Raw genomic sequence first — 15,019 nt, 5'->3', positions numbered from 1 at the left:
TGCCTGAATTCTTTCCTCATTATGAATTGTTCACCAGATCTCTGACCAACGCTTGGAGTCATTTTCTGTGCGTACACCTCCTTGGAAAAACCAGCTCCCTCCCCGCTCGTCCCCTCCTGCCTGTAGGGCTGACGGATCACTTAAAACTGAGGGCTAGAGTCTGGAGGAGGCCCAGAAACAGAGTTTAAAGCAGAGAAGAGCCCCGGTGTTCCCCAAACTTCAGGCCTTCTGTGCCCTTCATGATTCTTGGTCAGAGCTGAGTTCTGTCTGTACGACCACTTGATTAAAACTTGCCCCTACTTTAACTCACTTTTTTTAGTTCTAATAAATCTGGCCTTGTCCAAAGTGATCATATCTGTGAAACCGCTGGTTTCATATGCTGCTTAGATATTTCTAATCAAACTGAATAAATATATAATGAATGAAACAAAAATATGTTCTTTGGGGTATTAATTCTATTTTTTTAATTTTTATTTTTATATTTTTGAGTTATAGTCAGTTTACAATGTTGTGCCAATTTCTGGTGTACAGCACAATTTCTCAGTCATACATGAATATACATATATTCGTTTTCATATTCTTTTTCCTTTTTGGGGGGAGGGTACTAATTCTAGAACCTGGTCACCAGTTACCAGAGCTACGTGGGCCAAGCTTTGGCAAACTCACTATTGTTTATCATCCTTCTCCTTGTACGGAAGGAGAAAGAGGCCTGGGGGAGGGGTGGCTGGCCGACGGAGCCCAAGAATTGGTTAGCCAATAAGGCCAAGGGAGGTGAGGGTGTCAAAATCACAGGACGCCGGAAGCTCTCTGTACTGTCCCCTCTTCCCAGCACTGGGCGAGAGCATTCCTTTCTCCGCACGCGAATTTTGCGGTGAGAAGCTAGGTGGATGGGCAAGAGGCCTTGTGAGGATTTGGTCTCAGAATGGGGTGTTCCAACTGAGGGCTGCAGGCCACGCGGAGCCGCAGGGTCCAAGAAAGCACCTGTTCCAGGATTCTCTGAGGTTCACCTCTGGTTCACCTCTGGTTCACCTCTGCCCACTTCTATCAGGCTCCTTTAGGCTGGAGTTGGTCACCAGGGGCTGCAAGTTTTATCCCCTCTCTGGTTAGATTTAGAAGCACAGAAACACACCCCTGAGCCCCACAACCTGAGCTCTTGGTCTTCGGCTCCTGTGGGCTCCTGGGTGGCCTCTGGCGCTCTCTGGGCCTGGGTCTCCCTGTGTGTGCTTGAGAGGTAGAGCCTGGTGATCGCAGAGGCCCCACCTCACAACTCTCGGGCCTCACTGAGATTCTCTGTGCTCTCCCCCTCTGCCCACAGGCCGGAGACCCCGCAGAGCCCCTGGCCCTGTGCCCCAGCTGCCCGCCCCTCCCACCTAGAACAGGATGTGGGTGTCAGGAGGTGAAGGAGAGTGTGGGGTCGGGGTGGGGAGTGGCCTCAGGACGCGACTTCCTGAAGCCTGATCGGTTTACCACAGTCAGTTGGGCCCAGGACCGCACAGCTGTGAGTTATAAATGTCCCTGTCAGAGCCCAGGCCAGGAGGCCCCACTGCTGGTGGAGGCGCCTGGGCCCACGGCGCCCACTCCTCTGGGGGCCTCCCCAGGCAACGGCCCCTCTTCCAGGAGGCCCTCCCCGAGTGTCCAACCCTCATGACCTCCGGGCTCTCTCGACTACTCTCTGAGATGCCTGATGCGACAGGGTCTAATACCACCTCCCCCTGCCCACTCTTCACCCCTCCAGGTGCAAGTCCTGTGGTTCCAGCTACCTCAAGAGCTCTCAGAGGGCAGGGGCCATCCTGGGTCTCCCCCTACCTGACACTAAACCCAGGGTTTGGCACACAGCCAGCCCCACCAGTGACAGCCTCCAGGGCAACTGTTCCAACTCCACAACCTGCTTCCCACGGCCCCAGCCGCCCCTTGTGGCTGCCCACCCTGCCCACACAGGGTGAAGGCAGCGGGGGCAGGTAGGGGACAGTGCTCCAGCCTCCAGCACGGGGCACTGGACCCATAGGCACAGGGCTCTGTGCCCTGCACATGTGGGGTCTCCTTTAGGAGACCTTCTTGAGGGTCCCATTCTCCCTGCCTGTCCTCCTCGAGCTCCCTTGGCCCAGAACATGTGGTGTAGACCACAGTCTGGGGTGCTCAGGGGTGAGCCTGTGCATACATGGCTGTCTATGGGGCAAGAAGTAATGCAATCAAGGTACCAGGAATAAGCAGGGGATGATCTAGGTTTCCAGGACCCGAAGCTTATACTATTTTGGAGGGTCCTCTTTAGAAATGTATATACAATTACAAATATATATTTAGCAGGGGTGGGAATAGCTCAGTGGTAGAGTGCATGCTTAGCATGCAAGAGGTCCTGGGTTCCATCCCCAGTAATTCCATTAAAAAAAAATACATATTTAGAATGAGAAAAGAAATAAATTCCTAGAGACTTAGGAAGCCAGACCCCTTTAAATAATTTACCAGAAATGCTTACATAGAAATGTTCCTGATGGCAACCTGCCACCACTCCCCAGCTAGAACCCTCCACAGCTGCAAGCAAACCACCCACTTCACCCAGGTGTTGCAGGGGCAGGGCCCGGAGGCTGATGCTGCATGAGCTTCCCAGTAAGTCTACCTCTAAACAACAGCAGTGCTGAAACTGATGATAATAGTAATGCCCAACATTAATGGGCCTTTAGCTGGTACTGTTCTAAGTCCTTTATGTTAACTCATTTAACCTCAACACAACCTATGAGGTACATACCATACCTATTTTAACACACGAGGACACAGACACAGAAAGGTTGAGAAAGCAGCCCAAGGTCACACAGCTAGGATATGAACTCAGATAGCCTGGCACCGGGGCTCCTAGGAGCCCTCAACCACGCCTCTTTGCTACTGCTCTGGAAGGTCCAGGAGAGTTTCCCCTCCCTTGGAGGACTTCAGCAGCAGCACTGACCAAGGGCTGACAGTTAAGCCCCCTTCTGGTTAAACCGTTCATTCATTTCACACAAACACTTACATGGCTGGCATTATCTTGGCCCTGAACAGGGGCCTCCTGCTTGCCTTACTCAGCCCAAGGCACACTGGGGTCCTCTCTTTGGGCAGAAGTGGGCACCCAATTTGACCATCTAGGGCTGGGGATGCCCTTGAAATGGGTCATCCTGCCCCAAAGAGACCCCAGCAGGGGTGGGAGGGGTGGGGTCTTTTGGAGGTCATAGAGCATACTGTCCACTCCCCCATTTACAGATGAAAGATTTGGAGTGACTTTCTGAGGGTCACCCAGTGTAGGGACCCCATGTGAAGTCTGGCCTAGTCGATGCAGGGGCGGGGCAGGTGGCCCGCAGCCTGGGGTGGCTGAGGCTGGGTGATGGTGAGACAGGCTGGCCAGGCAGTGGTGGTGGGGGGAGGAGGAGGTACCTCGCCTTTTGGCCTCCTCAGGGCAACGCCTTTGTTCTCTCTTTGTTTTCCATCTGTCCACACCCCCGCAGTCTTCCAGGCTTCCCCTGACTGTGTGCAGGGCGATAAAAGGGCAGATGAGCGGGAGGTCTCTGGTGGCCGTGGGTCATCTTGCACAGACACTGTGGCGGCGGGTGGGAGGCCGAGGGGGGCCCTGGGCCAGGAATTGGGCCCACTACCAGCTACATCAAGCACTCCTCTGAGAGGTTTTACATGTGGCTCTCAGAATCCCTTCAGCACAGTGTCTCCCAATCACAGAGCGGGAGACTGAGACTCCAGAAAGTGGCAGCCAGGACCGGAACCCTGGCCTTGGGGCAGTGCGGACCCTGGCCCTGACCTGCCTGGCAGCTCAGACGACACCTGGTCTCATGAAAGCCGTTCTCCCTTTACGTCTGGAACCGGCCTTTTTCAGACAGTTCAGGAAGAGAGCAGAGGGGTCTCGCTCACCCACACCTGGGGAGCCAGGCGGGCCGGGGAGCCTGAGAAGTCACCCATGCCCGGTCAGTCGGTGTGAGACAGAGGGATGTCTGACTTCTGGCCTCCCTGAAACACAGTCCTGTTTAAAGTGTCTCTGAGGGCAAAGGAATCAGGAGGTGGGCTAACCACTACCGGCCGCGGGGCTGGGGAGAAGGGCACGATGCAGGGAAACTATGGCCCGGGCTCGGGATGAGGCAGTGGTGGCCCGCAGGCCAGGGACGAGCCAATCCTGTCCTCAGGTCCCTGCTGCTGACCCTGGCCTCACTGCCTGGCCCCTGACCCGGTGTTCTCAGACCCTCCCCAAGTGTCCTCGACTCCACTTACCAGACACCTTAAACCACATCGTGTTTCATCGCAGTCATTCACATATTGTTCTTTAAATCATTTTGAACCAACTTCTTTTTACTTCACCTCATCTAAAGCAATAATATGTCTGTGAAATTATGGGTTTGATGTATGAATTATATTTGTTTCTAATTCACATGAAAATAAATACATAATGTGAAGATTTGAGATCCAGACGCTCACACGGGTCCTGGTGGTCCAGGGTGTAAGGCCTGGGCTGGGAGGGCGAGCCTTGTAGGTGAGGTCAGGGGGCTGTAGGGACAGAGCCCTGGTTGGATGGGGAAGTCGGAGGAGGTGGGGGTTTTCAGAAGGGCACATGGCAGATTTGGTTTGGGTCACCAGACTGTATCTATCCTCCACTCAGGCTGGATTTGGTCCAGAAATTTCTCCAGGAGTAGACAAGGACTGAAAATTCCTCCTGACAGTAGCTCTACACAGAGGGAGCACTGAGGAGGTAGCCCAAACACCTGGGTCAGGGGTCCTTCTCCACCGCGGTCTGACTAGGGGATGCTGGACCCCTCTGAGACTCAGTTTCTCCATCTGTACAGAAACAGTGATGAGCCAATGGTTCCTCCCAGCTCTGTCGTTTTGACTGCAGCCCCTCTGAATCCTGGTGATATGTGGTGTTCCTGGTGACCCCTGGGCCTCATAAAGAGGCTCTAACCACCTTCCTGAATCCTTTCCTCCCACATTTGATCAGGGACCTCGAGTGGCGTCTGGGGTGCGAAGGGGAGACGGGGCCAGGCTGTGTGACAGCTATAAAATTAGATAATCAGCTAATCACCAGGAAATTAGCATCCCATCTTTACATAGAACAAATATAGTATTTACGTAAAAGTTGTTAGGAGTTTCTCTCTTTTTAATTAGCAGAAATAAATGCAAAATGAATGGTAATTAGGCAGCTGATGGATTCGGTAGTACAATTATGCTTGCAGCAGTGCCCCAGTCCTTAAACGCTGTGTGCTCCGAGGAATCAGAGGAGCCTATTTATATAGTTTATTTATAAAACAAAGTTAGCAGGAACAGAGGGGCGAGGCCTGGGCACTGCTGGAGGAGGGGTCTGGCAGGAGAGGGAGCTTCTGTGCCCAAAGAATTGGGGGGGGGGTTGCTTAGCGGTGGGCTGTGTAAGTGCACTACCAAGGCCCCACGTGTCTATTTCAGGCCCCACATGTGTTGCTGGGAATGGCCTCCCTGGCAGGAAGTAGGCTGGAGCGGTGTGGAGGGTCTGGGAGCAGCTGTTCCATGCACTCCTGTCTGTCTCTTTCCCTCCCCAGTCCCCACTTCTCTGTTCTTTGCTGGCCCTATTTCTTCATTGAACATTTCTCTGTGCTGCACCCTGAAGCATATTCTTCTAGAATGTTCTCCCTTTCCCCAGAAACTCAAGGGAAAGCAGGTCTAGAAATAATGCACCCAAACACGGGGAATAAGTTCCAGACCAGTGGAGCATCCAGTGGGAGACAGAGGCAGGAGTCTTGAGAAGAAGCAGCCCAGAGGAAGAGACACGAGTTGGGTTTTGAAGGATGCCCAGGAGTTTTCTGAGAAGTTGGGAAGTAGCAAAAAGACCTGCATGTACAAAAGTGGGGAGGTAAAAAATAGCATCCTGTGACTAGCAAAGAGTGCATTAGGGCTGTGGAGACTAGAGAAATAAGCAGGACCTCATTTCAGTGAGTCCTGGATGCCAGGCTAAGGGTTTGGATTTAATCCTAGAAGCCACAGAAAGGTCTGAATTGAGGGAGTTGGGCAGTCCCTTTCCACTCACAGTTCTTTTCTGAGCTTCCCCTCCCCCACACCAGAGCCAAGGAGAGGGCCAGGTCGACAGGCCATTAGAGGCAGCTGGTCCAGCTCAGCAGAGAGAGCATGGAGCAGGAGGCTAACCTGATTAGGAAGGACAGGAGGTTTGTCTGCAGGGAGGGAGGGAGGGAGGCAGCTCTGAGGGCCAAGGGAAGGGGGGGCATGCTGGGCCACTCTTGGGTCTCCTGAGTGAGGGGCCTGTTTTCTCCTACAACACAGCCCTTGCCCTGCCCCCAACCCTTACTGCTGGGGGGAGGGGAGCCAGCACTGGCTTAGAGGCCTCACCCCCCTCCCCTACTCAAACCCCAGCTCTAACACTGCCTTGTACTGTGACCTTGAAGAGCCACTCCCAACTCCAGGCCACATCCTTGTCTCCAAAACAAAGGCTTGAACTAGACTAGGGGAGAGGCAGTGCTAATTCAGCCCACAGACCCATCCCGGATAGTTTTACGGGCATGGGGTTACCTTTTACAGATTTAGGTGAGTCCAGTTTGCCGCAGTCCCTGCTGCTCCCTCCTGCCTTACCCCAGCCCAACTCACAGACTTGTGTGGCTGCTGACCTGCCCTCCCCAGTGAGTGCCCTTGACTTGGGGTGCCCGGCTCTAAACTGGGAGGAATAAGTCCCGCCTACCCAATCCCTGGGGTCACTACAAAGCTCAGATAAGCCGTGATCCTGACAGTGATCTGAAGGGTAAACCCCTGTGTAGTGGTCTGACTTTGACCCTGGAGGTTGGGAAGGATTTCACAAAGAGAAGTTTCACGTTTCCCAGTGGAGACAGCTCCCTAACCTCTGAACTGCGCCTTTACAGAAGCACTCCGGCAGCCCACCCAGGTCTGGAACTGGTGCCTGAGCTCTGCCTGAGCTGTAATCTGCTGTCACTCAGGACCGTGCGCTGAACTTGTAAGGGAAGACAAAGATCACACTGCACTGCTTCTCTGCTCTGTAAGTTGCGCTCCTGCCTTTGGCCAAAATCAATAAAATTCTCCACTATGATTGTTGCACCAGCAGCACGAGGGGCCGGGCCCCTTGTGATGACGTCCCACCCCTGGCGGACACTGAGGGTCCTCCTTCATCATGCAGCCTCAGCGCCACTGCAGGCAGCTGTGACATGTGGGATGGGGGTGGGGTGGTAATGGGGGGCGGGGTGGTAATGGGGGGCCGCACAGAGCTGCTTTAAGTGCCTCTCCAAAGACAAGCCTGGTGCTATTCATCAACTGGTTTTCAGGGCTGTGAGAAATCAATGGCATTTGTGCTGCAAACTCATCATTAGGACAGGAAAAACTCTGCAATGGAATTGATTTGTTTAAATATAATAACACAATTTAACAGAGAACCATGGGGGTGGGGAAAGGACCTGGGCAAATGAAACACAGGGATAGCGCAGAGGACCAGAGAGGAATCAGCCTTGAAAAATCTTCTAACACAGCGGCCCAAACCTACGCTGCCTCCACCTCCCCTAAACCCTGCATTGAGGAGGCCATGGTGGGCACAAGCTGTGACCCAACCTGAGGCAGCTCAGACCTGGTCCCAGACATGCCCTTCATCAGTCTGAGGATGCGCCCAGGGGCCTGGCTGGTCATTGCTGTGTTGTTCTTGGAGGTGACTTTGAGTCTGTGAATGTTCAACCCAACCAACTTTTATCAGGCACCTACTGTGCTCAAGGCACCTATGAGGGGCCGTGGGAGGGGAAACAGGATAAATCCGGGCCCCAGCTCCGAAGGACAAGGTGAATAAGGCAGGTGCTCAGGTGACAACACGAGGTCAGGGAGGGCTGGGCTTCCCGGGGTTTTAGGAATGTGGGAGAGGAGTGCTGGGAGAAAAGGACAAAAAGCAACAGCGAGGGACAGAACTGGAAGGTGCACTCAAATAACCAGGGGGAGCCCACTTGGAGGAGAGGGCCTGCCGGCCCAGATGACGATGGTGATGTTGGTGATGATGAAAGCTGGCTTTATTGACCCTTAAAATGTTCCAGGATCTTGCAAACATGTACCATTTTAATGAATCTTACCATCCTGTGAAGAAGGATCTATTATTACGCACATTTCACAAATGACGCCACAGAGGCTCAGAGAATAAAGTGACCACCTGAGGTCACACAGTAAGTGAGGGAACTGGGGTCAGACCCCAGAGCCCGTGCTCTAACCACTGAGCATCCTGCCCTCATCGGGGCTTGTCCTCCGTGCGAGCTGGGGAGACAGAGGCTCCTGCCCTCTGGGAACTGGGCCATGAGACACACCAGGCAGTTCAAGGGGAGCCTGAGGAGTGGTGTGGGGTGGGCCGTGCGCTGGGCTAGGGTCCTAGTCAAAGGCTGTGCTGCATGCTCAGGCCTGCGGCCTTGGTGAGGCTGGAGCCCTGGGTACAGAGCTGGCCTGGTACCCAGGGTGCCCCGATACTTCACCCGTGACCTCTCTCATTCTCCCCCAGAGAGTGGGAGATCTGGGGATGGACAGCAGTGGGGTGGGTCCTGGAAAGGCATGTCTGGAGGAAGCGGTTCCCTATCCCTCAGCCCTCATCTGAGGGTGAGGACAGAAACTCAAGTCCTTGGGGAAGGACCGGCAGCTCTGGGCAGCCTCATTGAGCTCAAGAAGGACATTAATGTCAACCTTGGAATTTGGACTTTATTCCTGGTGACAGTGAGAAGCCAAGGAAGGCATTGGTGGGCTGGAAAGGGCTCAGTAATTCGGAGGCAGGAAGACAGTTAGACTTGTTTGCCAGTGGAGGGTAGGGGTGCTGAGGAGACACAGATTCTGGGATGGTTCAGGGGGTTGAATTGACCATGGGCGTAAGGGAGAGGGAGGTGCCAAGGATGACTCAGGCGTCTCCCCCAGCCCTCTGGGGGCTTGACTGCCCAGCTTCGCTGAACCAGCGGCTGCATGAGTCAATATGAATTGACCGGGACCCCAAGGAGCACTGGGCCCCTCCCCCCAGGAAGCCCTGATCTGGGGGAGGGTGCTGCTGGCCGGCAGGCCGCCACCAACTCCGCTCTGTCCCACTGCTGACCTTTCTCCTTTGTCAGCAGTGCTTTCCATCAATGCACCGGAAGGGCCAGTGCAATCTCTCCCGGCAGCTTGGGGCCAGGGCTGGGGGCAGGGGCTCACTCCATCTTCCCTCTTTTAAGTAAGAGGTTTCCAAAGTGCCTCTGGAAGGCTGGAAACAGAGGTGCCAAAACCCTCAGTGAAAATGGGGGTCTGAGCCCTGTGAGGTGCAGCCCAGGACCTACTAGCCAACTGTATGCACAGCCCTGGGCACAGAGAGCCACCAGGTGTGTACCCTAACCCTCCAGCCGGCAGAGGGGAGGGCGAAGAGGAACAGAAGCTGGATAGGGAGACTGGAGTCAGGCCGGGGGGATGGACACGGATAATCTGGCAGAAGAGGGATCTGGGAGGTGTGGGAAAGGAGCAGGGGCAGGAGAGGGCTGTGCCAGAAGCCAAGGAGGAGGTCCAGTGGGGCCAGGGTGTAGGAGTCGGGTCGGGGGTTAGATGGGGCTGGTACCTTAACTGTCTCCGTGGGCCTGGAGCTGAGAGGTTCTGGGGACGCAAAACTTTCAGTGCTAAAACTGGGACGGTCCCAGGCAAACTCAAACGGCTGATCACCTGGCTGGGCTGAATGTGAATTCTGGTTTTCAGCTCTACCACTTTAAGACTATATGTCACCTCTCTGCGCCTCAGTTTTCTTCATCTGGAACGTAGAGCTTACAGGAATACCTTGTGTATTACTGTAACGTGCTCTGACACAGCATCTGATACTAATCACTCAACAAATGGCACACGGCCGCTGTGAGCGATGGCTGGTCTTACTACTACGATGACCAGCTAACATGCTCCAAGGACTCACCCCGTGCCAGACCCTGTTCTGAGCACTGTACCTACACTGCTACTTTAATCTCTCAGTGTTCGTGGAGGAGGGGCCACTAATATCCCCATTTTCTGATAAGGACACTGAGGTGTGTAGGGGCTAAGCCACCAGCCCAGGTTCTCACAGCGGGTAAGTAAGGAGCCCAGAGAATCACTTCCATTTCCATTGGGATGACCCCACAGCCAGGTATACACAGGCCAATGTCAACACAATTCTGATTACACTGACCCAGGGCAAGAACTGGACAAACACACAGGTGGGGCAGGTGTGGCAGGTCACTCCGGATGTGCACGGAAATGGGCAAGGGACCTCTGTTTTGCAGGAGACTAGGTCCCCAGTCCTCAGCCTGGGTCTTTAAGACCAAACACAGTGCAAACACATCAACCAAATGTATGATGTTTCCAGGGTCGCTTCACACAGCAAGAGAGAGGAAAGCCCTCAGAAATGCTCAGGCCCCTGCTGGACTGGGGGCCAGCTCTCTCGATCTGGCGCTTTCTCCGTGTTACCTCATTTCATTCTTGCAACCACACTACAAAGTCAGTTATGATGCCCATTTCAGAGATGAGACTACAGAGGCTTGGGAATGTGCTAAGGTTGCACAGCTGGATTTAAATATGTCCAGCCCCAAAGTCTGGGCTCTGCTTGGCTGCAGAACGAACACGCAGCGTGAAGGCAGGAGGCCACGACTTGTACGTCCGTGTTGGGCATGGTACAGGCCTCAAGGTGAGCACTAGATAACTGAGCAGGAGGGGTACCACCCTCCGCCCACCCCCACCTCGAGTCCAGGTAGCCAGGAGAAACTCCAGTAGCTCAAGGAAGGGGCTCAAGCATCCAGAGGCAGAGTGGCCAGCCTGGCAGGGTACTGGTCCCAGGGAGAAAATTGGGTGGGTGCCCAGGTTTGGGCAGGGGCCCATCATCCCAATACCTGGGGGTAGGTAGGCCTTGCAGAGACCCCTCTTTAGTTTTAGGAGCTGAGCATTCAATGCCATCCATGTTTTGACCCCTAGGAAGTCCTTAGCACAAGGGACTACAGGCTCAAAAAGCAATTAGCTTCTAGCACCCAGAAAAAAGGTCGCTGGGGCAGGCAGGCAGGCAAGAGCTGGCTGGGCAGGGGCCCTGGGAAGCTGAGCCTAGTTATTTTTAGCATCTTGATTCAAGAGGGAAGAGGCCCTCTTCCCCACCAGGTAAATGTCACCACCACTGGCAGACGCGCCAATTAAAGTAGCTGGAGCAGAGGAGGAGAAACAGTGACTTGGGGCCTCTCCCTCGGGCTCCTCACCCCCCAGGGACTCTCCTCCTCCACCTCCTCTTCCTGAGCCCTGGCCATATGCCTGTGGCCCTGAACAGGAAACACTAGCTCCATCCCAAAAGGAGCTTGACTAGGGCCTGGAATCCTGGGTGAGTCCTGCCTTGGCCACGTGACCCTGGCCAAGTCTCATGCCTTCTCTTTTCCGACTCTACTTCCTCTCCACGGAAAATGCGCCCCCACTAAGCCCACCTGATTATTTTGAAAGTGACAGGAGCCAGAAGTCATGAAGAAGCTTTGCCGTAAGGGCAGCTTGCCCTTCCTGCCGTGGAAGGGCTGTTGTATTATTCCGGAAAAGAATTCTGGGCTTCCCAAGCAGGAATCCGGGCCAGCCCCATGCTGATGGGGCCTGAGCCAGCTGCTGTGCAAACTGCGGGGGGGATTTTCGAAATCCTGGGTACCAGGAGCCGAAGGGCCTGTGGCTACTGCTTCTGTAACAGGAGAGGTGACAGAGGGGTGCTGTGGGTCAGTAGGGGTGCAGTGAGCACAACCCCCGCTGAGCCCAGAGCTTCGGGAAGGGGCTGCACGCAAGGGGGCACCAGGCACCCACAGCCCCTGCAGCAGATTGCAGGCCTGGCCCAGCAGGCCTGGCTCAAAGGGCCACCTCCTCCTGGTCAGGTTCTGAGCTGGTCCAAAGCCTTAAGGAAGGCCACCTACTCCCACCCTTGTCCCCACCCAGCTTCCTCAGAAGAAGGAAGGCGGCCATCGGTCACAGGAAGAAGGGAAGCCCATCTCTCAGCCCACCTTCCAAATTCTCAGCCCTGGAGTCCACTCTGGGAGTAGGACCCACAGGTGGGTCTGCCCCAGGGGAATTAACCCCCCATCCTCCCAGGTTGAGGGAGACTCCTGGCAAACCCCAGGAGTCTGAGGTCAACTGTCCCCAGTCAGAGAAAAGCCCTGGGTCCAGCAGCAGTGTCCTTAGCCAGCTGTCCACCAGCTCCCAGGGGAGCCTAGGATTCTGGCACATGCTCACAACTCCCCAAAGGCAGATTTTCCCCTGAGGCACTGCCCTGCTGTGGCTCCCAGGTGCCCAAGGCTCTGGGGAGATCTGAGGGAAACTGAGGCACAGAAATGGGACAGTAATCTACTCAGGAACGTTTAGTTAGCAAGTCAGAAACAAAATACAAATTTCTTCCTTCTGCCTTCTGGCCTCTAGGGGGCATCTCCAACCTCATTTCCTCACTGCCCAGTCTCAGCTCACCCAGACCCACTGATCTATCCTCAGGGTACCTGCGTACCTGCCTTGGGGCCTGGGCCCAGCTGTTCCCTTTGCTTGGGATCCTTTTGGTTCACAGTCCTGTTCATTCTTCAGGAATCAGCTGGAGCTCCACCTCCTCCAGGAAGCCCTCCCTGTCTCCTGAGTCCCTTGGAGTCCCTAGAACTCATCCTAGGTCCCACAGATCCAGCAGCCTTCCAGACTGCAGGCTTCTGGGCACCCTGTAGTGGCTCGGCAAAGGGGGCTGACGAGGCACACGGGCAGCCCCTGCTTCCCAGAGTCCACTTTCCTTCTTCACCCCCTCACATCTTGTCAGCTTTCTAACAGGGGCCTGACTCCAGAGCATTCTCCCTGCCCTGGCCTCCGGGTCTGCAAACTCCAGGCCTCACTGGGCTCTCTGGGTAAACAGATGGGAGGAGAGGCCCTAATGGTAGCAGGCCTCGGCAGGAGGCGGTGATTACAGGAGGCGGAGGACAAATGAGGCTTAACAGAGCCAGGTCTGAGGGCACCCTGCACAATTCTCCACAGATCCCCAGAACCTCCCTCAACCCTACGCTCTGTGCCCCCAGACCCTGAGGGTCTTTTCTGCAAACATTGCGCCCCACAGCTGGTTCACGACCACTGCTATAGGTCTTGAGCCCTACCAGGGTCTACACCTGCTAGGCATCTGAAGCAGTTTACGGTCGCAGTGAGCTCAGCTGAAAGCCTGGAGTTCCGTGCTGGGCTCCTCTGGGGTGTACCTTCCTCTCTCAGAGCCTCAGTTTCCCCACCTGTATTATGAGGGGTTGGGCCAAATGATTTCTAAAGACCATTCCTCCCCCAGGCAGCCGGGATGCTATGATTCAAATAGAGAAGCCACCCCTGCAGCCCCACCCAGTGTCTGCTCCCTCCCTGCAAGGTCACGGAGGCTTTGGACCAGGACACAGGGCCTGGGCATGGCTGTCCTCACCCTAAGTGTGTGGCTCCTGGACCAGAGGGAGACAAACGCCAGGGCTGAGCGAGGGGCAGGTGAGCAAACATCAGTGGGAGGGAGAAGCACCGAGGTGAGCCACACCCAAGGAACCCTTCTCCACGGAGTCTGCCAAATCTCAGCTTGCCCCTGGACAGCCCTATTGGTGGCTGTGGTCATGCGTCCCGGGGATGCGTGTGCCACCCCACACACCTACATGGGTGATCACACACAGTCAGCAAGGCTCCCACAAAACGCTGGGAGAACCAGAGGGAACCAGACCCCCCTCCTAACCCCCCTCCAAAGGATGCTTTCCTGTCTGGCCTGTCAGCCTCCTGCACCTGCCATGATGATGCTGTGTGATCCTGGGCTGGGCTCTGGGCCTCTCTGGCCCCACCATGTCACTGAATATGTTTGTCCATGTCTCCCTGCCAGCCCCCACTATGCCAACTCCCTGCCACCCCAATCAGGAAGGGGTGCAGACAGTGGTGACAGAGGGTGGTAAGTGAGCTCTGCTCTAGGGCAGCTGCACATTTCAGCATTGTAGAAGACTGGCTTTTCCTCCTGGTAAAGAGCCCCAGCCCCTGGGGGTAAAGAAGCCCCACAGGTGTCTGGGTTGCTGAAGAGGGCCAGGTGAGCTGCAGGTCTGGCCAGCTGGAGTATACAAGCTGCCAGCCTTGACCCTCCCTGCTGCCACAGGCTCCGGGTGAGCTGTGAACCCCAGCTTGCAGGCTGGGGCCAGACCCCCACCTCCTGGCCTTCACAGATGAGGTGCTACTCTCCACAGCTCCTTTTAACCCTCTATTCTCCGCACGATCAAAGTCAAACTCTGTGACCCTCAGGAGCTGCCTTAGCACCTGCTTCCAGCTGTGGCTGGATGAAGGTTCCTCTTCAGCTGGACCACTGACCTACTCCACCAAGTTTGCAGAGACCTCAGGAAGATCTTACTCCTTCACTCTTCTGTGTAAGGCTTTAGCTCCCTCCTCCAGGCAGCCTCCTCTGACTGCACCCTCCAGCATCAGGGAAGAGCTGCCCCTCCCAGCCCCTACTGCCTTTACCCGCTGAGGGCACCCACCTAGCACACATTGCACTGTAGACTCCATGAGCTCCACTCAAGCCCAGGGCTGTGCTCACCCAGCACTCGAACAAAGATTCACTTTTGGATGCCAGTGCCTAGCACAGTGCTGGTGCTCAGTAAGTGTTCAGCCCACTCTGGCTGATGGAGTGAATGGTTCACCCAAGAAACATGAAAGTACCTACCAGAGACAGTTTGATGTGTGGGGAAAACACATAACATAGTGTCAGGTAAAAGTGGCTGAATCTCAGCTTCGCCAATAGCTCTGTAACCCTGGGTATATTTCTTAACCTCTCTGTGCTTTGAGTTGCCTCATCCACACAGTGGGATAACCCCAGCTTCCCTGGGCTGCTGAGGCCCTTCAGAACATTGCAGGTTGTGAACCCTGATGTGTTCCAGTCCTCTGGCTTTATAAACCAATGCACAATTGCATCGGAGGAAAAGGGACTTGTCCAAGGTCACACGGCAGGTCTGCAGAAGGACTGAGACTTGAACAAAAGTCCTGCTCAGAGGGCCTATGAGAACAGCGGCCCACCCTGCTGACCCAGGGAGCATTCCACCTCGGG

The 15,019-nt window shown here is 55.1% G+C and overlaps 1 protein-coding gene across 5 annotated transcripts in view; it reads right to left on the bottom strand.

The window, feature by feature from the left end:
* The window catches only part of ZMIZ1 (zinc finger MIZ-type containing 1), a 228,790-nt gene that overhangs the window by 162,992 nt on the left and 50,779 nt on the right, over nt 1-15,019 (bottom strand). The gene's annotated exons all lie outside the window — the stretch shown is intronic.

This window comes from Camelus bactrianus, chromosome 11 (assembly GCF_048773025.1).
Source record: "Camelus bactrianus isolate YW-2024 breed Bactrian camel chromosome 11, ASM4877302v1, whole genome shotgun sequence".
Classification (NCBI taxonomy): domain Eukaryota; kingdom Metazoa; phylum Chordata; class Mammalia; order Artiodactyla; family Camelidae; genus Camelus; species Camelus bactrianus.
The sequence above is the reverse complement of the archived record's forward strand: the minus strand, read 5'-3'. Positions and strand labels throughout refer to the sequence as shown.